The sequence below is a fragment of the Anser brachyrhynchus genome (genome assembly GCF_964034855.1).
Source record: "Anser brachyrhynchus genome assembly, chromosome: 2".
Lineage (NCBI taxonomy): Eukaryota > Metazoa > Chordata > Aves > Anseriformes > Anatidae > Anser > Anser brachyrhynchus.
This window is the reverse complement of record NC_137695.1, coordinates 69,325,864-69,353,541: the sequence shown is the minus strand read 5'-3', so window position 1 is coordinate 69,353,541 and position 27,678 is coordinate 69,325,864. Positions and strand designations below refer to the sequence as shown.

At 42.2% G+C, this 27,678-nt stretch overlaps 1 protein-coding gene across 1 annotated transcript in view; it reads right to left on the bottom strand.

Moving 5' to 3' along the window:
- The window catches only part of LOC308189328 (uncharacterized protein), a 301,527-nt gene that overhangs the window by 259,073 nt on the left and 14,776 nt on the right, over window positions 1–27,678 (bottom strand). The gene's annotated exons all lie outside the window — the stretch shown is intronic.

Sequence of the window (27,678 nt, the reverse complement as noted above, 5' to 3'; positions counted from 1 at the left end):
ATCGGGGAAAAAAAGACTTTTGTTCAACTATGAAAACACTCCAGGCCCACATTAAAAATTAGCTAGACAAAGCACTAAAAATTACTTTTTATACTACAATTCTGCACTGGCAGAGAGTTGGAGCAGAACTAATTGGCCTCTGCAGACCCTAACTTCTTATGATCCTTCATAAAAATGGTCTACAACAGTTCCTAGATTTAACTAAAGCTTGCACTTAAGACAGAAAATGAAACCTGGAAAGCAGAACATCTCCTGCACGCCTGCTTCCACTCAGAGCAGCGCAGCGTGGGAGGTACAGTTGTTAAGTGCATTAAGACCTGACTTAAGTCAAGAAAATCATTTACAGTGAAAAAGCAGGAGTGATAATACCATTCTTATCATCATGGCTTCCCTAGCACACCTGGACTTTGAGGGGAAAAAAATTAGCCCCCTTTCCTAGAGAAAAATGGGAAGGCTTTGCTAGTCTGCTAAATCTTTTCATCTTCCTCCACCTATATTTGAACCTAGTTCCACCAAATCTGAAAGAGGACATGATGTTTCATGCATTGTTACATTCCTACACATTTCACATAGTGCAACAGCATGGCGGGAGTGAAAGGTTCAGATTAATGTTCCCATTGGGCATAAACTCAGCCATAATGCACTCTTTCTGGTAAGCCAGTGAGCTGGTGTGTCCTATGTGTCCCACATATCTCTGGAAGAGCACCCACACTTCTTATCCAGAGGGACCCATCTGGGGTTATTGCTAGAACCATGCTAGAAGGGCTTTGGAAAGACCTGCTCACATCCGCAACTCCCAGAACACCTGGTTTCATAGTGCAAGGTTATATGCTGTCCATACTGCCAATATTTACTGCACAGATGTTGCTGCTAATAATCAGAATGAATTCTTGAATTCTGTTGATTGCAATTTGTCACAAATATGATGAGTGAGTGTCATTGGTCTGATTGGAGCCATATATTGCATTAGGAAAAAGGGTCTGAAAGTCTGTAACAGGGGTCATAAATGAACAGAACTAGAACATGTAAGATGAAATACCTTTCACTGTTTTTGGTATATGCATATGATTTGCATTAGGAAAAGGACCCCTGCAAAATTTACTGCAGAGGAGCTCATTTTCCCTTGGTAGTCTTCTTCACTATAGATCTTTGGCATTTTTTTTATTTTATGCTTTCATACAAAAGAAAAAGCATTAAAAATTTGGGTAGCTTCAACTGTATAGAATTGTTTCCTCTGGTTCCTTCTACGTAAGGACTAGGATGTGCTTCATTTCACAAAAATACTGAGGCATGTCAGCTTGGAATTAAATTTTTCAGAAATATTCAGGACAAAGTTCAATCGGACTAATTCCCACACACACAGAGGCAAGCACCTGCATGGAAATTTTACTCATAACCTGAGCAGATATTCTGCTCATCTCTGCTCGTCAGTAGTACACGCCCTGCGATCTCTCCACCAAATAAAGCTTCTAGTTGGTGCACTTTGCAAGTATTCAAATAATACAAGAGATGAAAGCAATATGGATTATGCCCTAATAAACGTTATTTGTAAATGATAAAGAGGCATATTGCTGGCAACATTCCCCTGAAATTTTAAAGCCAATCTCAATAAAGCACCAGAGAAAAGGTTGTGATTCAAGTACCTCTGTGCCCATGTTAAATTTAAGAATTGGTTTAAGTACGTTCCCTACACCAAGGCCTTGAGCAAGTGAAATATGATTTCCTATTTAAAATATTAAAATTATACAGGCTGCCCAAGTGTTTTACATTTCTTTTTCCTTCTTGGCTTCTAATTCATTCCTGACATACAGTTTCCTTTCAGTCTCTTGTCTGTATCATAAATCTATCTGTAATAATTTGGCACAAGTTGCACAATTTGTATGGAAATGGATCTTCTACTCTCCCAGTCAGAGGCTGTGAAGGACAACTTTCATAGGAAAGCATGTGCAAAGTACATTTTCCATAGCTAAAATCTCTCATTCAGGCCTTGTGACTTCACATTCTATAGCGTATCCCATTGTATCACATAGGCAGCTGACATTAATTCTGCTGCCACTTATTCCAGAGAAAATCAGAGAGTTCCACAGAGTTTAAGCAGCCTAACATCAGGAGTAAATGAGATCAAAATCATGCCGTGATATATGAACCTTGCTGTGTAGAAACACTAGTTGTGACTTCCATTATTAATGTGGCTAGGACGCCACAAATTGCAGCCTCACATAAGCATCTTACAAACAGGAAGAAAGCGTCTGAATTTTAGTTTGGGGGGAGGGAGGGATAGCTTCCAGTTCGGCTTCCCTTTTCTTTAAAGGCTACTGCAGAACTAGGTGGTTTCTGCATGAATGGGATCCAAGATCAGCTGGGGAAAACAGGAAGCTGCTAACAAGATGCCGGATCATGCAACAGCCCAGCAGTTGACACAGTTTCACAGCACTACCTTGGTTCTGCCTGATTGCACATCACATCTCTCATCAGGCACCCTGGCACGCAAGGGTAAATATCTTTATTAAATTATTCAGTAGTCACTTCTCCAGGAGGCAGGAAAGACATGTTTCAAGACTCTTCAGGTGTGGAAAATGTTTATTGAGTTACACCCGGGACAGAGCTAGTCCCTTTTTATTGTAGTGGAGACAAGAAATGAAAGCTGGAAAAGTAGCTCACTGTATCTTTTCTCCAGCTGTTGATCTTAAGACCCTTGGGGTATAAACAGCATGTTCACTGCATGCTGCTGTACAGGGCCCTTCGTATTTTGTCAAGTACTGTATCAGGCTTTGACAATTCAGAAGGCACTGATGAGCAGATATCTTGACCTGTCAAAAATCAGTCTTACTTACCTAAGATCACAATCCTTTCTTCCCATCACTAGGAATTTCAGGGGAACATTAAAGGCCCAGATTTCTGACAATGCCTTCCTTTTCCTGACCCATTTATTATGTTTTTAATAACGACAGGTTTTTTCCTGTTGTTTACAGCTTTGCTGTCAAATTCACACAAAAATAAAATATGGAAAAAGAAAAGCCAGAGAAGCAAACCCTTATTGATATCACAAGCATGTTTCATAGAAACCTTCGTTATACATAACATTACTGCTGAAGCTACTGCACTGGCCTCAGACCCTGCCATTTTGTACCACTGACCTTAATAGCAGGCAGATGAACAGCAAAACTGACATGTCAAGCATAAAGCTAGAGTAATTTGCACTCTTAAGACCAGCTCCTGAGCTGGCACACTGTGACCATAGCTTTCCCAAGATCAATGGTATGAGGTTAATTTTTTTCTAGCTCAACCAACAATTTTTAATCTGAGTGCCACCAGGAAATCCGAGAGAACATTCAAAGGTTGTTAAACCTTCCAATTAAAACTTCCAAGTCAGTTTCTTTTATCTTGATACCCATGTTTAAGAACACATTTCATATTACTAGAGCTGCAAGAAATTCAATTATTTCAGATCACAGCTGTTTGGAGAACTTCCCCCCCCGCCCCCCCCCCCCCCCATTACTGATTCAGGAGGACTTGAATATCTGAAACTTCCCCATGGAGTTTTTGTGCAGGGTCCAAACAAGCCCATATATTCAGAGCACTTTTTACTGATATAGAATAATAAATCTTTTTCTGAGTCAAAAGGTGGACACATAAATCAATTCCCTTTCCTCCTGGACTTTCTGGAGGATGACCCAGAATACTCTGTACCCTTTGTCTTCACTATGGAGAAGAGACTGTGCTACAGAAAGCAAGGTAAGGTCTAGTTGATTTAAAGCCAGCTAAATCAGTAAAAGCACACCAACAAGAGGTTTGCCCCACATTAAAAGCACACACTTTGCCTTTACCTTGAGGCAGGCACTGTATTGACCAACACTGATTTAACAACACAACAGATAAAAGTATGTTTCCATTCACCTAAAAAAAACATCACTGAGCTGTTTCATACTTTCCTGTCTTTCTGTGTCTGTCAGTACCTATTTGTAGTTCATTGCCAGACCACTGGATTTTGGTCCCTCAGCAATTCTCCAGCATTCCACCCTACTCACCACCTCCTCCTCCTCCTCCTCCTCCTCCTCCTCCTCTTTTGCAGTACAAGTGATCTCATCCATTTAAAGGGATTCAATTATCATCACACAGCCTATGACTCTCAAATTTACCTCCTCAGAAGTATCCTGTCACTCGTCTTGCATTTATCAGCACTTGTTAACTTTACTAATGATGTATATATGTAGCAGATGCAAGCAAAAAGTTAACAAAATAATATATGCATGGAAGTGAAGCTTCTCCTTTCCTTCTCACAGAATCAAGTTAAAAGGCAGCAATTTCTCTGAATTAAATTTACAGAGAATAGGAAATCCAAGAGAGTCAGAAAACCAGTAACAGCAGACACTGGAGAAACCAAATCTATAGGCAGAAAAATTGGAAGATGAAATTCAACTCAGAGGAAACATAATAGTTTAAAAAAAAAAAAAAAAAAAAGACCATACTCCAGAACAAACCCAGAAAAGCAGCAGTGGGTAGGAGACTAAGGGTCAGTAGTAGATAGTAAATTAGACAGGAGTCCACAATGCAATCTGACAGCAAAAAAGGTCACCACAATTTTAGGCTGCATATGCAGAGACATCAAGTAACAGGAAGGTAATGGTTTTTTTATCTGTATTGATCGGGTGAAGGCTACTATGGAAAAAACATGCTCAATTCTGCGCTTTGTGTAAACAAAAACTACTGGTAATTTGAAGAGAGTTAATACAAAACAGCCACAGAATAGCTTGGAGGGCTAGCAGAACTAACCAGGGAAGACGAAAAGCTGACACAAGGCGAGAAACAGAGATTCTCTTGCAAAGCAGTTAGGACAATTTAAGAAGCTGAGACAAAGCAATTGATAGTTGAAGGTAGGCTAGGCAAACCTGCCTGCTTTTGCAACAAAAACAACCTGGACTCATTTCAAACATTATGGAGTCTGACTTGGAAGGGTGTTAACATTGATGGGGCAGTTATTTTCAGAACTACTATCATGTGCAAGTGTCCAGCTGCACTCTAGGAGTTGTTTCTGGCTAGCACAATAGCTAAGAAAAACTTAAAAATGTAAAAGCCTCTGATGAGAAGATGCATCAAAGAGGGAGAAAACTGATTTAGCATGACAAGAGGGGGTAAAGCCTGTGGAATAAAAATTAAGAGGTAGACCTGGACTAAACTCTCAGAAAGAGTTTCACAAGGCTGAGATCAATGAGTCAACAGGATGATCTTAAATGGCCCTACCACAAAAATGCAACTCGTGCAATGCTGTGTCTGCTTTGCCAGGTTTGGAGGACAGCTTAATCAGTTCCTGCTACGTGCTGACCAGAAAGGCATTAGCTTGGCCTGGGTGTGCTAATAAGATCCTACAAGAATCAAAACCTATGAGCTTGTGCTCTGCATCGCTGTGTCCTCACATGGCTCAGAGCACGGGCAGAGCTTGCTCCTGGCTGCAAAGCTAGTTCCTGATGAAGTTGTAAGGAAGTCGCCAAGGATCCATGCAACAAAGCACAACTGTGAAGAAGGAAGGAAAGACAGCAAAACAACGGAGCAAGAATGCACATGCATCTCAATATGCCATTCACAACCAAACCCATCTTGACGTAGTGCAAGACAGATAATAGGAGAAAAAGGACTGCTCTTCCTGAATACCCTATACCACTTACAGTTCATTTAGGTAGACAGTATTTTTCTACACTCCTTTTAAATCCGAAGCTGGAAGTGCTTAGTATTAAATTAGCAAATATATATATACATTTAAAGGGAAAAAGGTAGTATGATAGCAAAAGGAATCCACGTTTAACTTTTCACTGAGGTGCAATGCTTTGCTAATTTTGCTGTGGGGGGAAAAAAAGAAAAAAGAAAAAATTTCTGGACAGCTGGTTAAAAGAAGCTGTTAATTTAAAATAACCTGTTTGTTAATTGCTTTCAACTCTGGTCAGTTGGTTTCTGCACTCTGAACCCTAGAGGTAGCTTGAAATGAATGCATCTAGGGAGTGAGTAGTAATTAATGCAAGCAGGCAGCCATGTCTGGAAGACAGGTTACAAAGAAGATAGAAAAGGTCTGAACCAGTGCATGCACTCCTAGGAATTGGCCCTGATACTCTTACCCCTCTCCCATCTTTCTCCCTTCCGCTGCAAACCTATGGCTACAGCCAGAACCCTCTGCAGAACACTGGTGTTTCACCAATGCCTGCAGGCAGGGGAACAAACATTCCCCCCCAGAAACCCAAAACACAACCTGTGCAGAAATACAGGCAGAAACAGTCATTTTCTGCTTCTGTTTTCTCAATGTCCCCAGTTGCATCAGGGAGTCTGCCCTGTGATCTCCTTCAAGGAGAACGGCAGTGAGAAGAGAGATGGGGGATAAAAGATGGGAAATTAGTCACTCGTTCTTACAAGCTGCCTCAGTGTGGTTTGCTGCATGCTCAAAATAGAACAACAACTGACCTGTGAGTTATTTAAGCATGAGTGTAAAATTTAGAGATGCAAGGCAGGGTGCACAGATTTAATCTGATTGATGCCTCCCTGACCCTCGCGAGTCCTCAGGTGACCCAAGTGCCAGTGGCAGCTGGCTTTCTTCATCAGTTCCCACCACCTCCCCTGTGCCAGGGGAGGGCTTTGTACTGGTTCATGTCATCTGAGGTGCCCAGGGAAAAGCTCATCCAGAAGAGCGTGCAGGGCTAACAGGAGCCAGGCTTGTTTCCTTAGAGCAAACATGGCATTGCACCCTCAGTAGATTTTATTCTGGCAGCTTCCTGTTGTGTTCTCCTGCAACGCTGAAGATTTTGCTCAGTGTTTTGCATCTCTGAAAGAGCCCTTACAACAAACCATGTATACTGGGATCCATTGTGTCTCCAACTTGCAAGGGACAGTAAAGAAAGCTGTGTTCAAGGAGGAGCTGGCAACATGACCTACCCCTTTCTCAGCTCCATCCCTCTGATTTTTACCAGCCAATCCTAATTGTTACAGTTATGTTCTGACTTTTAATACTCATTAAAATAGGGGATGCATACATATCAGAAGAGACATGGGAGCATTACAACAACCTATGCCAAAGACTACAGTTAGAATGAAAAGAGTAAAAGGCCTCAATGAAAGCTAGTCTCAAGCCTCTACCACAACTTAAGTATATAATCACCCCAATAAGCAGAGATGGGATGCTTAGCATGCTTAAGGAAATCTGTGTCTCTCTACTGCTCTCAAAACAGGATTTAAACATGATTTAATTTAGGATTTAAATTGCTCAGATGACAGTGTACCATGTTAAGCTTCGCAGTGCGTACTCATCCCCTTGGACATTCCCCTAAAGCTGAGCAGCTATGTAGGTCTTTACTTGTACCTGGGACCACCAAGACAGACACAATCCAGACCCAAGACTGTATGAGGCTGCCCCATCAGTCCCAATCTGAACATTTAATTAAAGACTTATCATATCAGAGCTTTAGTTTTAAATACCGTAACGATTCCCTGTTAGGCCACTCTCCATCATCTTTCATAAGTCATGGGTAATGGGAGAGGTGCCTGAGGACTGGAGGAAAGCAAATGTCACTCCAGTCTTTAAAAAGGCCAAGAAGGAGGACCTGGTTAACTATAGACTAGTCAGCCTCACCTCCATCCCTGGTAAGGTGATGGAACAACTTATCCTTGGAGTTGTCTCTAGTCATACCAAGGATGAGAGGATCATGGCTTCACCAAGGGGAAGTCATTCTTGAACAACCTGATAGCCTTTTATGAGGATATAACTGGGTGGGTAGATGATGGAAAGGCAGTGGGCGTGGTGTATCTTGATTTCAGTAAAGCCTTTGATACCATCTCCCACAGCATCCTCACAGTTCTACTGAGAAAGTATGGTCTGCACAATCAGATAGTGAGGTGGACTGTAAACTGGCTGAAGAGAAGAAGCCAGAGGGTTGTGGTTAATGGGACAGAATTGAATTGGAGTCCTGTATCTAGTGGAGTCCTTCAAGGGTTGGTACTGGGACCAGTGTTGTTCAATATATTCATCGATGACTTGGATGAGGGAATGGAGTGCACCATCAGCAAGTTTCCTGATGACACTAAACTGGGAGGAGAGGCTGACATGCCTGAAGGCTGTGCTGCTATCCAGTGGGACCTCGACAGGCTGGAGAATTGATCGGGGAGAAACTTAATGAAATACAACGAGGGCAAGTGTGGAGTCCTGAATCTGGGCAAGAACAACCCCAGACACCAGTATAAGTTGGGGACTGCCCTGCTGGAGAGCAGCGAAGGGGAAAGGGACCAGGGGGGTCCTGATGGACAGCTGGATGACCATGAGCCAGCACTGTGCCCTTGTGGAAAAGAAGGCCAATGGCATCCTGGGGTGTATCAGAAGGGGTGTTCTTAGTAGGTTGAGAGGGGTTCTCCTCCCCCTCTGCTCTGCCCTGGTGAGACCACATCTGGAATATTGCATCCCATTCTGGGCCCCTCAGTTCAAGAAGGATAGGGAACTGCTTGAGAGAGTCCAGCACAGCACCACAATGATGATTAAGGGAGTGGCGCATCTCCCTTATGAGGAAAGGCTGAAGGAGCTGTTTCTTTAGCTTGGAGAAGAGGAGACTGAGGGGTGACCTTATGAATGTTTATAAATATGTAAAGGGTGAGTGTCAGGAGGACAGAGCCAGGCTCTTTCTGGTGACTTCCAGTGATGGGACAAGGGGCAATGGGTGCAAGCTGGAACATAGGAAGTTCTGCTTAAATATGAGACAAAACTTTTTTATGGTGAGGGTGACAGAACACTGGAACAGGCTGCCCAGGGGGGTTGAGGAGTCTCCTTTTCTGGAGACATTCCAAAGCTGCCTGGACACATTCCTGTGTGACATGATTTAGGTGTTCCTGCTCCAGCAGGGGGACTGGACTAGATGATCTTTCAAGGTCCCTCCCAATCCCTAACATTCTGTGATATTCCAGAGCATATGGCATCGTGTTGAACAATAAATATAGGGGGAGTTGGCCAGGGAGGTGGGGCTGCTGCTTGGGGTCTGGCTGGACGTCGGTCAGCAGGAGACGAACCATTGCCTTGGGCATCATTTGCTTTGTGTTTTCCCATTTTTGTTCTTCTTCCTCTTCTTCTCCCTTCCTTTTCTGTCCTATCAAAGTGTCTTTATCTCAACCCATGAGTTTTTAACTTTCTTTTTTTCCCAATTCTCTCCCCTATCCCACTGGGGGGGGTGCAGGGCAGTCCAGTGAGTGAACAGCTCTGTGGGGTTTAACTGCCTGCCCAGTTCCACCATGACAGCTTCTGAACCAGTGTCTGCTTTTGGAGTTCCTGATTAGCATACTACCACTGTGCCTCTCAGTAGGGCACAATTCTTTGCCTTTCAACTTCTCTTGCAACCTTCTCCTCCTCTGGGCCAGCGCAACAGAGGGAGTCTGTTGGAGGGTCCCCGAGGTCCTCGGGGCCTGGAGGGGGCCTGACCAGCTCCCTACACACAGCATAGCCTCTGTGCCCACCATTCACTTGGGCAGAACCACCACTATGGACGTCTTGTGGGCTCACCTGCAAGACACTACAGAAATAAATAATTCTTTTGTGGATTGTTGAGGGTTGTGAGAGACCTTCTTTCCCAACCCCTGTCCCTCTTGAAGAAGTGGCATCTCTTCTTCACGGAGCCCCAGGGGAGAGGGGAGGAAGGGGCCTGGCTGCTGTACTAGTGATTCTGTGAGTAATGTGAAGGCTCAAAAGTCTTCAAAGTGCAGGAAAGGTCATGAAGATTATTGGTTTACCAGAACCAAACTCTCTGAAACATGGTCTCTTCATGATATTGTAACTTGTCGGTTGTAACAATGCAGCACAACGTTGATAGAAAAATGGTATAATGTTCATATATACACACACATTCTCAGATGGACATCATGCTCATTTCCTCAGCAGGAATACAAGCTTTTTGCCTCCCCTCCCCCTCCCCCAAGCACAACATAGCTCCAGGTTATCATTCTTTCTTGGACAGGCATGTTTGCTTTCTCTCTGCACTGCTAAATCCAGTAGTGCCTTAAGAGGCTTTGTCTGAATAATTTTCATCACCATTATTGATAGCTGTATTGATACAGGAGGTGGCCTGGTCAGTTTGTAATGACTCTATGAACTCATGAGTTATTAATGAGCAGCTAGCTGCTAATCTGTATCACATGTATAATCCCGGTTAGGCAACACACACCATCATGTAACCTCCATGTCATCTAAGAAGTAGCTTTAAGTTTAGACGTTAAGATGTTACTATAAGATTTGAATTACAATCTTAATGCCCCACACACACGCAAAAAAAAAAGGAGCCTACAATACCCATATTGCCTACAGCATAATCCCAACCATAACCCAACAGAGGGCAATGGCAAGCCCACTGTTCACGTTCACCCCTTCATTGCTAGCATCCAGGAGCACCCTTGGCAAGGCTTTCTCCACGCATTTTCAGTCACAACAGCACCATTTGGAAGAACTGTGATGGGAGGACATGTATTTCTAGTGCTTAGAATGTTTTCTTCGTGAAAAATATGTTCCTGGAGAACTTAAATATAAGCCTACAGGGAGCTTCCTGCACTTCCCTATCCACATTGTCAGAGAGCAGCTACCTCACCTAATCACGTTAGCTTCAAAGCAGAAGGAATTAAAAGTGGACTTCCATTTTAGGTTGGTGGGGGAAGCAGGAACCAGTCACTGCCCCCAGTTTCTCTAACTATTGCAATTGCTCAGATTTAGTTGTTGGTGTTTCTGTCTCTTGAGACAAGGCCAAGCTAACTCTAGCAGTGAAATTGTCATTCAAAGGCATGCAGGCCGTTAAAAACACAAGTCACATAGAGTTGCAGAGTGATGTCACATCAGCTGCCCCAGTGATAACTACCAAAAGTTAGAACAAGCCTCCAAATCACAAATAGTCTGGCTCTGATCCCATTTTAATGAATCTGCTTTTACAATTAAACCATCACTATAATTGGCACTGGAAGAGTGTTGGCAGTCTGCTGTGGTCGCCTTCCCTGCAAAGGATGTTTGTGATGCTCATCTCTGAATGATGCATAGTGTCTGCCTGTCTCCTATTAAAAATCTGCTATGAGCAGCGGCTGGCAGGCAGGCTGTTCAGTGATTCATTCCCTGGCAGCTATGGTGAGCAGCATGGGCTAAATTCAGCCTGAGTGGAGGTGGGTATTTCTCCATTTCATCTCACAGCATTGCCACTGTTTTACATCAGGTGTAGAGTTTGGCCTTGGATATTTAAATAGGAGTAACCACCTTTGAATTACTGCCAGCTTTTTGCTAGCATCATGCCCTGGTTTGAGGAACAGTTTGCTAGTGCAGCTGGAATCGCACAGTGTTTTGTGGGAGGATGGTGGGGGAGAAGGCAGGGAAGGGGCAGAGAGCGTGATGCTGTCTTGTGTGCTCAAACAGCTGGGCTGCCAGAGAGAAAAAACAAGCAGCAGCAAAAACACACCAATGTCTCAGAGCTGGGGAGAGGAATTTACACTTTACATTTTCTAGTTTCCCTCTGGGTAAGAATCCTATAGGTTATATAGCCTTTTAGGCTGTGGAGAAGTAGGGGGGTGCATGGGGATTTTGAATGTATTACAAAAATCTTTCATTTTCCCAAAAACAAATGGTGCCTAACATTAAAAAATAAGTTGACAATGAGTATTATGACAGGGTACTAAACATTTGGGAATTAAATGAATTTCTCAAGTAGGTCAGAAGTTAGCATGAGGCAAATGAAAATAAAATTTTCCTCCTATTAGATAAAGAGTAGAAGGGAGAGGGAGGGGGAATCTTAGCTGTTTCTCCTCCCTTTTTGTTGTCTTCCTCCCCTTTCCAGATATTGATATTGTTCAGCTTTTTGATCTCTCCTCTTCTTTGTTTTGGCTTCACAGGTATCAAGGGAAAATGGCTAACAGTGAGTTCTGTAGCTTTTCCTGCTCTGCAGCCCCTCTGGCTTAGCCAGCTGGATCGCACTGAATTAGTCAAGTACTTCATTATCTCCCTTCTCTGCACATTTTGCTCCAGGTAATAAAATGCCCAAAGAAGAGAGCCAATGCCTTCTGCTGCACTGTCTGTGAAGTTTCATTGTTTTGGTCAATTCTGCATATCAGCCTTGTGCTATGGGAGGGCATCACTTTTCATCCCTCACCCGCAGTGCTTCCCAATCTCCATTTAGTCACAGCAGTTAGCTAACCATGTAGCTGTTGATAACATAGCATGGTTTTGGAGCCCCTCAGCCCTCAGGAGGTCTGGGATTTCTCTTCTCAGCATGGGCCTGCAGGAGGAGAGGAGACCGGCTGGGAGAGCCAGACCAATTACATTGTTGGGATGGATGCAGTGTTATGTGAGAATTGCTCTTATTAGCAGCCAGTGGGATAGAAGTTTTGCAGGAGGGCATTTTCTGCAGCTATGAGCTGCTAGCCAGATATCTAGGTCAGGTACCAAAAGCCATATACCAAAATCAAGGCAATCTCTCCACAAACCTTTCCTCCATGAGGTATTGCGCTGTGGGGAGGGAGGAGGAGAGTTTATTACTATTGTTATTGTTTTATTCTTTTCCCCAAAATGACTCAGATATAAAGTCTTTTTTTTCCTTTGTATTCAGAATGAATGTTTAATAGGTATTTTTAAGGTATGTTTTTTAAAAAGACATTTGTCCCCTCCCCCTCTCTATATATTCTGTTCCCCCCCCCCCCCCCCATGACCTTTAGTTAAAGCCATAAACTACCTTGAGGCAATCTCTGGCAGCTCTGTCATGTGATGGGCAAAATGGGCCATATTTAAATCACATAGAAGGAATAGGAAGAAAATCTAGTTCATTTCTTCAGTATTTAACCTTATCCACAGTGGCCAGTGTCAAAAATCCGTCCAATGTTACCTATTTGGGGGTAGGAATGTGAAAAATACATGCTTGGAAAATCTGCCTTACATTGAAACCCAATTTGCAAGAAATTATTTTGCCTTGTGTGAATAAGAAACAAAAGGTATCCAAAAATGCGTGGAAGTAGGTATGTATTTCTTTCAGCAGTCAACCTTTCCCCCATCCGTGTTCCATCAAGTTCTCCAAATTTCCTGCCTGGAACTTTCCCACAGGGACATGGGGAGGGAGGAAATATTTGAACCAAATCCCATCTTATTAAACAATGCAGAAGAAATTCAAATTCAGAACACTCTAAAAGCCGGGGGGGGGGGGGGGGGGGGGAGCTAAACATGCATATTATAAATTTGATTCACAGCCTGCTGAAGTCAACAGCTGACTCTTATTGATTTCAGTGATCTGTGGATCAGTTCTTAGTGATAAAGAGAAAGATTTCCTGATGACAGAGGTCCAGACTGCAGCATTTAGATAAAAATATTAACCACAAAATACTGTTAAATTAATCCAACTTCTTTTGATTATTGATGTCCTACTGTTTTCTGCCTGAAACAACATACATGATGCAACAGTCATTTATAAATTATTCATTCACAGTTATTTTGGCAGCAGCTTCTTTCCATTTATCAACTGATAAACATACAGGAGATAAAGAGGCCTTCCTTCGTAGCCCCTTGACATTTACCTTTGACACAATTTCCACTTTTCATAGGGTAAAACTCAAACGACATTTTAGGGATTCCAAAGTCCATATTATGAAACTTTACAGTAACATCCATATACATGTAGCATGAGATGGGTAATCAGAGCATGTACATACCTCATACACACACAAATCCCTCTTAGCTAACTTCCCAAGCCTGATTTCAGCAGCTCTGAAGTGTGCCTGTTGTGCCACCAAACTGCAGAATCTTTTCATGGCAACAGAAAAGACTGTAGCTGACTTCAGAGGCTTGCATGAAGTCCAGAGAGCCACAGCTCTGAGAACTGCTGAAACCATGAAACAGAGCCAGGTCAAGAATTTGCTGTTGTCTGGACTCATTTTGAGGGATCTCATCCATATTCCCAAACACTCAGCTCTAATATTTGGGCTCTTTACCCAATATGATTGCAACAGCCATTTCACCAAGTTTACTGAAATTACAGCCTATGCATACTGGGGTTAAAAGCAGGGGAAAATCAGGTGCCAGATAGTCAAAGGCCACATCTCAGTCCCTGTCCATATTAATCTGTACCCTTGCTCAGTCTGCAGCCTACTGGGCTACAGTACCATCACACGCTACATAAGCTCAACTAGCAGCCAGAAGCATAAACCACCCCAACCAGACAAGAAACAACTAGAAAGATTTACACTCTAGCAGAAAATAACATAGCATTGGAACAGCATTTGTGCTATTTTTTTTCCTCTGGACTATGAGAGGATGAAAGAAAGACTTGTTTTTAAAACAAAGAGGAAAAATACAACCTTGTTTTTAAAAAAACAGATCAGGAATAAATTTTAAGTCTCATTAATCCTCAAAGCTGCAGAGGATACCAAAATCCTCCACACCTGAAAAAGCACTAGGAGACTATTGTGAGATTTGTATGCCACTTTGACAAGTCCTATAAGTATCATCATGCATCTAGAAATAATTACAGAACAGCCAATTAACTGTTGACTTGCTCCTGCCCTGTAATTCTAGACCGTATTCTTCATGGAGTTGTACTTTCAGGAGTAATATTATACAAGAGACATTAGCCACTAGTTCATACCTGCATATGCTTTAATAAACTCTACACTACCATCCATTTTAAGACACTAAATGCTGCATAATATCTGAAAAGACCGAAATGCTCAATGCTGTTGAGTCCACCACTAAGTTAGTACAGCCTTTTGTAAATTCTTTGGTTTTGTTCTTCCTGTTTTTCTCCAGAGAGGGGAGGAAAAAGGAGGTAAAAAATTGTTTCCTCCAGTTTTCCAAAATGGGAAAACACAGACTAACTAGAACAGATATCAGGCGAATCAGAGAGTAAATAATAAAATTTAGGCTTCTGGAATCACAGTGTAGTGTAGTACACTCTACCTGTACTATTTTTAAACACTAAACATCAAGGAGATGAACAGGTTTGATCATCAACATCTAAAAATTATATTGAGTGGTAGTTAAGCATTCGTATCTCCACAGCCCACTTCCACCACACCAGGTGGTTTTCTCCATGCTGTCCTTGAAAAGCCAAGCTAAACAGTCTCGTGTTGCTTGATGGATGTTAGAATATGAAAGGTCAATTAGAAGCTGAGTTATGGTATGATTTTTTTTTGATAAGTGCCAACAGATTAATGTATTCTGCACTTAGGAAAACAGTTCAACACAAACACCCCACTCCCAAGTCCCAGAGGTGTGTACAGCCTTTGTATTCCCAGCTAGGATGGAGGAAGCAAGGAAGCATAGGTGGTGAGATATTTTCTGTCATCAGCTGGTTATATAAAATTAATCCTGGTGTCATTACTATTATTTATTCTGAACAAGAACTAAAATGAGGTAGAACCCTAGAGGTTTGGGTTAAGTGTAAAGGGCTATCCAAACTCTATTTTTTTCTCTCAAAGCTTTTCATTTGGGGAGGATTTCTTATTATAACTTGTGTGCCAGTGAAAGCTGCTGGACCAACAACTCTAGAGGCAAAGGCCTCCCCTTTCCCCAAGAGCAGAGGAAGTGCAGGGAGGGAAATAAACATCTCCTGCAGTGAAAAATTAAGATCTATACCTACAGATTTCTTTGAAGGACTGGAAGCAGTAAACTGTGTCTGGAATATACATCCAGGTCATCAGGCATGGAGATGAAAATATTGGAAGGATCCTCTATAAAGAACAGCTTTCAATGCATACCCTACATGATAAAGCACCCACAATGCCTCCCTGCATCTGATAATAAAGACAAAAGAAAAAACAGAACACCAGATGCCCCAGAATAAAACTATATTTTGCTACAATCTCTTCCATTCAAGACTCCGACTTCAGACAGGACATTGCCTGCAGATGGGCGATTTTCAATCTTAATACAGTGGCTGCTCCTTTTGTATATGGTTGGTGCTTCCATATTTGTTGGTTTCTTAAGTAAGACTTAAGTTTTATTCCAATTATATGGCAATCCCCAGGGCTCAATTCAGATAAGCATACTTCTGTTCCAGTGCCAGAAAAAAACATCCTTTTTTTTCTTGCAGCCATCATAAACCAGTCACCCTAGAAAAACCAGCTCTTTGTTCCTGGAGAAACAACTATTGTAAGAATATTTTACATGTAAATGAAACATGGGAGCTCATCTTCCTCTTTTATTTGTCATTGCAAGCTTTCCCCATTTACCATTCCTCTCCAATTTTCCCATTTAGCAGTGTATGGAATCTGCAATAGTGCATGTTGTAATATGCAAATTGTATATAGCATTTTGGCTTCAGACACACTGAAATTAAATCAAATGGAAAAAAAAAAGGAAAGAGTGTAATAAAGGTACCTTTATGGCCTCAAGCTGTAGATAAATTGTGGTCTGTGGTAGTTAAACAACAGCTGTTCAGATTTAAAACAAAATTATGATAAGGATCCCCAGAAGATAACACCTCGTGAGGTAACAGCGTTTACCTAAATGCATCTGTTAGCAGCAAACACTGTGACTTAAGACTGTTAATGTGATAGTTTATTCCCATTTGTTCTCCTCCAACTCCTCATCCAACTTGTGATCATTGCCGACAACAAATCTCCCACTGCAATGTGAACCTCAGGGGTCCCCCATGCCACCTTTCTGCCCACACAGGACAAGCTTCCTGCTCCAGCCATGCACAGGTGGGACCCGACTGCCAGCCCCCCACACTCTCAAGGATTAAAGAACAGCAAGAAAGTAGATTGCTATGGTTAAAGGAGAAAACAGCAGGACTAACACGTTTTAGTAGGGGTATGTATGCTGAGACTCAGCAATCTTTATACTCTTTGTGAGCAGCAGTTCTTTAAGAGCTTTACACCCCATAAAATTTAAACTTTTATATATTTTTTCTTCGTTTATTGCACCAGGGTTTTTTATTGCAGACACATAGCAAGCCACCCATATGGAATTTCAGAAAGTGGTGACCACACTCCAACCTGCCCAAATAGAGTGCCAGGCTGGTGACTTCAGAAGTGTTTTTATTTTTAATTTTTTTTTAAAGACTTCTGTTGATCCTTCTGCCCCTTCCCACTTTCACAAGATACAGTGATGCTTTAAATCATTTACAAAACCGGGAATCCCATTGGCACACCACAAATGACCATTGCATGCATGGGGAGCATCCTGCCCTGCCCACTGCCACGACCCTATAAACACCTGCCCACCCCTCTGCCTCCTCCCAAAGCACATAATTCATCACTGGGAGAAACATTAATATTTCACCTTAGTTACCAAGTGCACCCATTCAAACTTTTATCTAAAACATTCTTTATCATCTTTTCATTAAGTTCTCAAGAGCTAATGGTTTCTGAGTTCCCGGGGTAAGGATGATGTTCTGAATAATGAAAGCTCATTATTTCTCCACAGAATGCTTGTTAATTCAAATGATGATATTAAAACTATAGTAGCCTTTAGCGCTGGGGTGATTTCTAGCATACTTTATCATGTATCAATATATACTCTGTTTGTCAAAACTGCCCAGGGCTGGGGCTGACATTCTCTCTAGAGGAGTCTAGTGCTTCAAGAGGCACTGAATACACCAAGGTGACAACTTGCAGACTTTGCGCCTCTAGGAAATGGAAAGATGAAACTTGAAGTGCCATTGTCCCCCTTCATTTCCTTATTAGTATTCATAAAGAGACAGAATCCTCCTCTTTTCCTAGTCCTCGCAGGCCTTTCTTTTGAATGAAAGAAAAGGCATACACATACAAAAAATGCATGCACAAATTTTGCATGTAAAACATGCCCCTTATTGTAAATTAATCCCAAACTTCTTACCGTAGTTACAGGTAAGTATGCCTATTGCTTAGGCACAATACATTATTTTTTAAAAGCTTGAAAACACATCTAAAGGCAAGGCAATACATTTTTACACCCTATTGTTGCTGTGACTTCTTCCCTACAACTCCCCCTCACCCTTCTCCTTGCAGCCATGCTATGTTCCCCAGCAGCTTCACTACAAGCCCCCTGACATTAATGCCCTCCTTTCAGCTTTGATCACCAGACTGTCGCAGTTGTCAAGACCTCGCTCTCTGTGGATCTCCCGCCATCAGGTCCCCTCCAAGGGGATGGGAAAAAATGAACAAAAAGCCTCCATCCATACGGAATCCCTTGGTGGAAACTAAAAATAGAGCTGCAATAAAAAGGCCAATTAAAGTAGCCAAGAAGCCTGTTTCTCCAAATATTACATTTCCTGCACAAAGCATCCTTCCTCACCTCTCCTGCAACCTACATAAATATGTATGTCCTTACCCAACTGCAAATTATAACACCACCTCCCATCAGGTGTTTTGAGAGAGCAGGCTTTGGTGAAGAGAGGAGAGAAGGTGCTCAGGGACTTCAGACCCAACACATGCTGTCCTGATCTTTCATCAGCATCAGTTATTTCCCCCAAATGCTCAATGATTTAAACTTTGAGGATCTACAATTGAGCAAGCCCCTCCTGCCTCTACTCCAGTCCCTTAGTCCTTCCTTCTCCAGCTTCCCAGAAGGAAATGTGATTCTGAGCATCATGCCAGCCCACCACTGCCAGGAGCCACCAGGTCAGCATTCACATGTGCTACCACATGCATTTCTGCACCATTGTCTTGTAATTATCTCTCTCATGAAAGATTTCCTGGACTTACGCCCATGGGCAAATTAAGTACATGGTAAACTTTTTCCATCCTCCCTGTCTGTCCTTAGAGTGGCAATTAATTATGTTTTAAAACACCTGTCTGATATTTCTTCAGTTTCATGCAGATATGGACTAAAACAGTTATTTATGCTGCCTCCCAATCTTAGGCAGAAAATAAAAATGCTTTTTCAGCCCTGTTCCACATGCTTATGGGGAGAGAAGAACAACCATGTTACCTTCACATCCTGTTCATCCACAGAGCACATGGGCATCTCAGACATCCTAACAACACTGATCTCCTTTGGAGAGCTCCACAGCTGGGGCAGCACCTAGCTAGGGAACACTGTTCCTGCCTTCAGCATTCAGCCCTAGACTTGTCACCATGCCGATGTTCAGGTGGCCACTAAAAAGCACAGACATGGCATTTTCAAACACAGTACATGGAACATGGCATTATCCTGCCCTGCAGGCTGTGCACATGCTTACAGCTAAATCAAGGAGTGCAGCCTGGAGGCTTTGGGGGTGGGTTGCAAACTGTTGTGAAATTTGTCTGGAGGAAATTGTGATAGAAAACAATTGTACTTTGAGCATACTGATATTTTCAAACAACCCATCAGTACAAAGCAAGATTTAAGACTTTTACTGCAAACACCAATGCTTCAGTACAGCATTTGCATGGGAAAAAGAAAAATCTGTTTTCATTAATTTTACTTTCCTCTGCATCTTCTACCGAAGTCCAATTCAGTGGTAGAAATATAACTGATGAGAATGCAGATAGCAAGAGGGAGTAACCTATATTAGAGCTCTCAAGCTATTTCTACAGTACTTTCCAAGTTTATTTACAGAGTTGCATAAGAGTGACAAGACAAATGGTCTAAGTTATTAATTACTGAATTCTGTGATAAAGACAGACAGACATTTGTGTCAGTGTACTTGTGTGAGCAGGGCACTCTACACTTTCACACACAAGCATTCACAGAACATTGTTAGTTTTTGTTTTATTTTTAAATAAATACCAATGAAATAGCAATTTTCTCAACAAGGCTAGGAAATAGGCTCTGTCTTGAATACAGATTCAATAATTTTCACTAGAATTTCAGAATTAAGCATTTGGACATGCTCAGGTTTTCTAGTCAAAAGAGGGTGAATTCAAGTGCTCTTTGAAAATTCAGAATCCTATTCTTTGTCCCAAAGCCAGACTGTTTCCAACTACTCCAAACACACCTCTATTTCTTTTCTTAAGAAAAAGTCATTGCTCAAGTTTTCACATATCTTTAATCATCCCCAAAATCCTGAGTAATTTCTTAGTAATAAGCACTTAGTAATGAGCACTGCTGACAGAGTGCAACACTGAAAACATGATACTTATGAATCAAATGGAAGGTGGTTCCCACCACTCCTGCAGTTTCAGGATTGAGCCTATATCAAATAATTCCTCTTGGCAAGCCTGGCATGCTAGCATTGCTAGAAGAGATCAAAGAAAGGACATGGATCATAGCATGGTGAAGAAACTATTTTTCCCATAGTAGTACAGCTGGCAGTTTTACTAAACCAAGCCAGCAAACTAGACCATCTTTACTTGACTACATCACATTCCTAGACTTTCAAAACTTTCTTGAAAAATAGCTTGAAAAAACATTTGCAAGCAGAAGTTTGACAAGACAAAGGCCCTAAGTATTTCAGTGTTTAGCTCTAAGGGCAACTATATGTTGACATTCATTTTGCAGATCTGCAGATTTTGCAAAAGTCATTAGAAAACCCATGCAGGTTTCCTCTGTACACTGGGACACAGAGAATTGTCAAAGGAAACGTCTGCAGCAGCAGGGCGCATAGAATTCATCATTGCCCACAGTGTCACAGTGAGGAGGGAATTGCTTGTCTTGTCTGGTTCCTGATCTAACCATTTAAGAGCACTGCTTCCAGTGGTTATTGCAGCACTGCCAATAGCAAGGATTTAAAGCGAGCATAAGTCACTCTTTTAAAGAAAATATTTAGGGAATGAAAGGGTGGAAACATTTCTTTCATTTATAAGTTTCTTTCTCTCCAGTAAATTTAGTCTTTTTCATCACCAGAATCAGAAGTATATTTTGTGCAACCCAAGATTCCCACATTCAGAAAATGCAATGAGCTTACACTTCAAGGGAAAAACACCAAATGCCACAGGACACGATAAAAATCAGGAAAGCTGGCAATACCACCTTAAGAAATTTGCTAGAGAAGCAAGGGCATTAGAGGTTCCACATACAATAGCATAAGTGATAAAATAGCAACATAAAGCCTTCCTTCTGGAAGCCATGCTTGGCTAACAGCTCCATAACTGTGCTTTGAAATGTCTGATACCCCTGTAACACCATATGGTGACAGCCCTGTGAGGAAAAATAGATGGTTCTGCAGCTGTCTGGGGCTGTACACATAAAGCTTCTGAGCTTCCAGTCCATGCCCTTCCCACAAATCAGGAGCACCAGCATGCAGATATGTCACAGCTCCTTTCATGATAGACCTTGGCTCAGCAGCATGCAGGACCGGTGAAACTGGTTCCACATGCCCTGGGAAAAAAATGACAGCTTCTTTTTGCAAGCTGTTCCGATCATAAAAGGTGGAAGAGGCTTCCATGCACGCCCCAACTTGCCTCCTTCAAAATGCCTGCACACCCAGCACAGCAAAGAGCAAGCTCTAAAGAGTGCTCCTGGCCACCCTCTTGATGGCTTCCTGGCAGTGCTCGGTGTGCAGCCGCACCAGGTCACGCATGGGAATGCTGCTGCTCCGGTGCCCGAGTCAGTAAGTTCCCTCATCCTGCAGCTGCCTGCCCTGCTTCCACTGCCAGCCTCCTCACCTTCTTCCTCTTGTAGCATCAGCCTGGCCCTGTGAAGTGGAATGAAGTGTCCAAAACAGGGCAACAGGCCAACTTGCATTCGCCTTGAGGGAGAAGTAGACAACTGTTTTTCCTGGAACATGCTCCAAATTTCACACCCTTTTCTCCCCCCACAAAAGAGAGAACAGGTACAAAATGGCATTCAGACACAGATAAAACAAGCTAACATACACTTCACCACTCAGCACGTTCTCCCCACATCTGAACATTAATCACCTTTGAGAGCCCCATTATAAGAAAACTCAAATCACTGAAAGCTCAATTCCAGCACATCCTGCCCTACTTAAAGGCTGCCCAACCTCTTGAAACTCCTCCACAGCTTCGGCAAGCCATGGTGGCCAGAGTTACACAAGCAGAGCCAGTGTGCTTGTGGTGAGCAAAAGCAGAGGTGGCCAGCAGGATGCAAGCTCGTGAGGCTTGATCTCACACCAGAACACACAGCAGTAAACGAGGACCAAAAATTTAAGGGCTGTCCTCAGCTGTGCCCGACACTGCACCCGACCTCCCTCTGGACGCAACATCACACAGCACTCAGTTCCTCTGCAAGCATGTGAAACAACAAGGGTGGTTTGGGCTAGGCAGTACAGAAGAAAGGGAAAAAGCGTTCACATACATGGTGAGGATGACTGGACAAAGATCCACTGTCACCTCAGAGCAAAAAAAAAAAGCTAGCAAGCTGCCCTGAGCTGAACAAACAAAACTCATGGCTGAGTTAACCTTTCCAGAAGTACTGGTCTCAGGTAGAAACTTTAGTTGAAAGCTTTTCCTAAAAACATAACAAAGACAAACAAGCAGCGTAAGACAGAAAGAAGCAAACCTTGAAAGCCACAAGGTTTGGGGCCTTAGGCTATTCCTCAATATCCCTCAAAAGTTCCAGGCATTTTGCCAGCACAAGAATCTTCTGGTGTATCTTAGTTTAACTCTGCTTACTTGCAATGCCACAGTTTTACTGTTCCCTGGGTGCTGCAGTGATTTATTTAAACATCAGGGCAAGCCTGCTCCCTAACTTCTGGTAGACATATTTACTATGACACCCTCCTCCAATTAATGATCAATATTAATGTGGGGAAAAAAAAAAAAAAACATGTTTACACACAAAGAATTTCTTCATTTAAATAAGTCTCCTAAACAGGAATGAGGACGAATGGATAGCAGCCCCTTGCAATGGGAGGAGGGAGAGGGTCATAGGACTTCAAGATTTTTAAATGAAAATCCCAAACTATTACAAGAGAGGAAAAAAGCATGTACATGGATTTCCTGCCCCTCCACCCCCCACCTAACAATGTACTGCATAACTGTATAATCCAGTGCTATGAAACATCAGCCAAGCCAAACTACAGAGGGATTTACATGGGTGTGACTAACGTATAAAGGATAAAAAAAATCTAAAGTTAAAGGAATAGCAGAGGGATAAAACAGTGGGGAATGTGAAGGCACCCAGAGCAACAGCTCCCTCCTTCACACTGCTCCACATATGAGGAAGGAACAGGCCGACTGTTTGTCCTTCGAAGTCCACTTGGGGGATACAAGCACCATCCCTTGCCTTATCAAGGAGGAAAGGAGAAAGAAGAGTGGCTCCTGTCCTGTCATATCTGCAGCCATTTGAACCCCTCAGTTCTCTTGAGTGCACCAGGAGTAAAGGCAACTCTGCAGTCCCTGTTAATGGTTGAGGGCACAAGGAGTAATGCTTCCACTGCGATTCCCAACAATTACTTCAGGGTGTTTTGTTTGGGTTTTATTTTTTCTTCATCCATCTTCCCCCCCACCCCCAAGTTGAGGTCTTGACTGTTAACCAAACATTCATTTCTCATTTAAATTAATTAGCACAAAGTTTTCCACAAGAAGGTGTTTTCTTTTTAAATACCTAGGATTAAAGACATCCTTTCTATGGATACAAATTTCCTTTAGTCCCAAAACCAACTGACAGTTTTTAACTCCAGAATATAGAGAAGTGATATCTTTGAAGGAAGAGCAACCATGGACTGACTTTCAAAGGAATAACAAGTGACTTACACAAACTTCACACAAAGTCCATGTCATTTAAGGAAAGTTATGTTCATGGCTCCCACAGGTTGAAGTCAAGATAAGGACACTGGGAAATGAACAAGTGATGTGAGAAGAACAGGAGGAAGCTGAGCTAAAGCACAGCAAATGCTGAGTTCAAGAGCTAAAAAACTATAGGAACAAACAAAGCAAAAGCAATTGCTCCTGGGGCTGCAATCTGCGCTTTGCAATCTAAAAATCAGATGAGAATGAGGTGATTTCATTCATTTACATTGATGTGTTTTCTGTAGAAAATGTAGTTTATGGAAGAGGTTGAAACTGCAGAATGTATCAATCTCTTACACGAATTCATTGTGCTTATGGTTTATGATCAAGAGTGATGACACAATCATTAACATGAGTGTATGTATAACCAGCACAAGAAAAGTTACTGTTTGTTTAACAAATCTGGAATATATTCAGAATGATTAGAATTGCCAGACTGTGGAAGCACTCAGAAGCTAAAGATAAAAGAGGAAGATCAGGATTTAGCTGTTTAGACATTCAGAAATGTGAGAAGTCACTTTCAAAGCACCTAAGCAGGTAAGGTGCTTTGAAATATTCACTGAAATCAGAGTAGGGTGCCTGACTCCAAGGCAGTTTTGCAACTGTTCTCAGGCACCTATATATAGAATGGAGGAAGTCCAGTCACTTTGCAGATCTGGCCCTCGGTGCTGCCATCATAGCCATCAGATATCAGAGGATGCTCTCTTCTGTGCCTACCTTCTGCACAGACACCATCTGGGATTAAAAAAACAGACCTAATAAGAGGTGGCTACATAATGCTGATTTTGTCCATTGATTTAAAGTAATTAACTGTAGGAAACCTCAAGAGCAGCCTACTCTCTTCCTTCACAGAGCTCCACCAGGCTGGCAGCCACCATGAGCAGCCTCATCCCACAGAGGGAGCCTTGCAGCATCCCTGGTGTGGGTACTGCCTTCCTGCCACCTCATTTTACTGCTGCTAATGCAACTACCCTGCAAGAGGTGCCAGCTTGCAGATAACAACTCCCTTGAATTCAGCTGGCATACGTGCACTACCACGAGCCAAGTTTCACTGGAGCTGTCAGGGCCTGACTTTTTGGGAAGGTTACGCAAGTACATGCTCAAGGAGCACCTACACAGCACACAAGCCAGCCAATCTCCCCCTCCTCCCTCTGCCTGCTGCAAAGGTATCAGGCTGCCTTTGGCCAGGAGAGCACATTGCCAGTCTTACGCAAAACTTGGCTTGCTTTCCACAGTGCTTTAAGCCTCACATGAAACTGGGGAAAAAAAGGAAGCAAGAAAATTTGGAAGACTGGTGTACAAAGTGGCATTATCAATTTCTTATGTGCAAATTCTGAAGCATATTAATGAAGCTGGGATACTTTTTATATTAAATGCACAGTATATAAATATGCCCCTTACATTAAATAAACTTTGCTCTTGATTTAATTTTTTCCTGTTCTGTCTGATTTCGTCTGAAATCCAACCTGTCCAAGATAAAACATCTGTGAATACCTGCAGAAACCAATTTTTCCCCCCACATCCACTGTATGTTTTGCGCTGCCCCAAATGCGGTAATTCAGACATCCCACTGCTGGAGTCAAATTAGGGTTCATTAGATAAGGTCTGAACAAATTGCAGTGTAATATATAACCCAAAACTACATGAAACACCCATATCCTCTATATTTTTCACATACTATGATGTAGTTTGGATCACAGTCCAATTCAAAGGTAGAGACAAACTGATCCAATGTGACTGACTGGAAAGATGGCAAACATATGGTGTATATCAAGATTAATTTTCAACATTAATTTTTAAACATCAATTTCAGCTACTCTGGAAGGAAGAAGGAAACATTTGCAACTGCCAAGTTCAGTTAATTTTTGATTTTAATAACTACATTTTTTTCTTAAATTGCTTCTCCTATGGTAAGTAAAGCATTTTGTAATCTCAATTTTTTAAAATGTATTCTCTTCTAAAATTGTTAGCAATGACACAAGTTAAAGCCCCCAAGTAAAGGATTTAAATTGAAGTGGAACCAATATCTAAACAATAAAGTGACAGCAATACAGAAGCAGGAAAGATAAAGTTGAAATTCTCAGTACATATCTAAAGAGTTGTAGTTTTTAAGCTCCAAACAATTCCTCACAGCAAGAGTGAAAAAGGAAAGTTGAAAAATGGCAAAATGCAGCTTGTCATATGCAAAATAACAACTTTCCCTAGCTGCTGTTTCTGCACGCTGGGAGTATAAAAATAATATATGAGCAGGGAATGTGACAAGCAAGGATGGACTCAATGTTAGAGCTACAAAAACATTTACTTCTGTGTTTTGTTCCAAAGTGCTACTGAGTTTACAGTGTGTGTTGTTGCAGCCTTAGCAAAAGCATAAGTGTTTTCTTAAAGAATCCAATTCATTTGTTTTTTAAGCCAGTCCACTCACATGGAAGCTGATTCAATAGCACTTTGCTCCTACCAGCACTGCAGAACACAAACTTAAATTAAAAAACATTTAGTTTTAAAAACTTATTCAACACCAGGTCAAATTAGACTTTTACAACTCCACTGTAAGTCTGGTGAAAGCCCCAGAAATTTCAGATTAATAGCTTTAGTTAGAATTACCTGTTATAAAGTGGAGAAAAAGTAGACTCATCAAATAGGATGGCATCTGTGTATGATGTTTAGTGCCATGCAAGTAGGTATCCTGTGTGATTTTTTTAAGCTTGGAGCGTTTATGTTTAGAAGTATTTTATTTCGTTCTCCCCTTCTTAACCATCTTCCTGCCTTATAGCATTTTAATCCCATTTTTCAATACTTTTAGTTTGTGTTTGCACCCCAGTTTCATACATGCTTCCTTCACCCCTGCTGCATTGCTTCCTCCACAGCCCTTTATTAGCCATGCCATTATTCTCTTACTGTAGAAATGGAAATGCTCGTTTCAGCATCAGATTTCCTCAGATGCAAGAGAAAATGCTCAGAGCCAAACACCTCTAACTTTCAGACCTGGCCAATCAACCTCACTCAACCCATATCCCTCTGCCACTTTGACCATCATACCCTATGAGAGGGGCACAATACAACAGACTGAAGATCAAACTGGTGCCTCTGGCTTATTGCACAGCTTCCCATCTTCGTCTCCCAACAAGGGAAACCCACCATGAGTCTGAAAGTTGTCTCAGCTGCATAACAAACAACAAGCCACGAGAAATCCTGAGGCAATTGCCTTCAAGTAAAACTTCTTTCAGGACCTTGACCTTCCCCCCCACACCTCCCCTTTTCCCTTTCTGGATAAGGGGCATCCAGCAGTAACTGTCCTTTTGTCACTGTCCTTAATTGTCAGCCTACTCTTGTGCTGCATCCCAGCACCATTTGACCTCACCATTGCTTGCTCCAGACTAGCATTACCTTGTGCTGGTAGCAGGCTTTTCTAACCTATATTGCTGGTGCAAAACTAAGGGAAATTGACCTCCAAAACCAGACAAGGACAAAATGACTAGCCAGCCAAATAGACTACCCAGGAAACAGTACAGCACTGCCTTTTGTACCTCTCAGCATTCATACCTTTACACATTAGAAATGCTCAATATTTACAATTTTTTTCATCTATCATCTTCTTTTCACTGCTTAGAGTTAACCAAAAGTAAAATTGGCCTTGACCTAATCAAGCATAATTTGAAGTTCTATAACTGGTTCCACTCAAACACTTGCAGCTGTGCAAGCCTGTAGTCAGTTTACTAGATTTGGATCAGAGCACAAGCCCACAATAAGTGCATCTTGAAGTACTGAATTAATAAATACAGGATGAAACAACCAACTTGTCAAATGACACTGTTGTAGTACAGCACGAAGAGTTACAGAAAAGTTATCTACAGAAAAGAAACTCCATAGTACAAAACAACCAGTAGCCTGCTTGCGAGAAACCTGGCCATGGTATCGACCAGGCAGAAAACCATGGCCTCCGCATCTCTTGCGGCCTCTCCAGCCGCGGTCATCGATGTGGCTACTCAGACGGAGGGCTCGGGGAAACACACCGCCGTCCAGGTCTTGGACTGCAACGTGTGCTCGAGTCTTCTGTCCGTATCCAGCAGCAGCGAGGGGTATGCCTGTGTGAGGTGTGCCCAGGTTAAAGAGCTGCTCAAA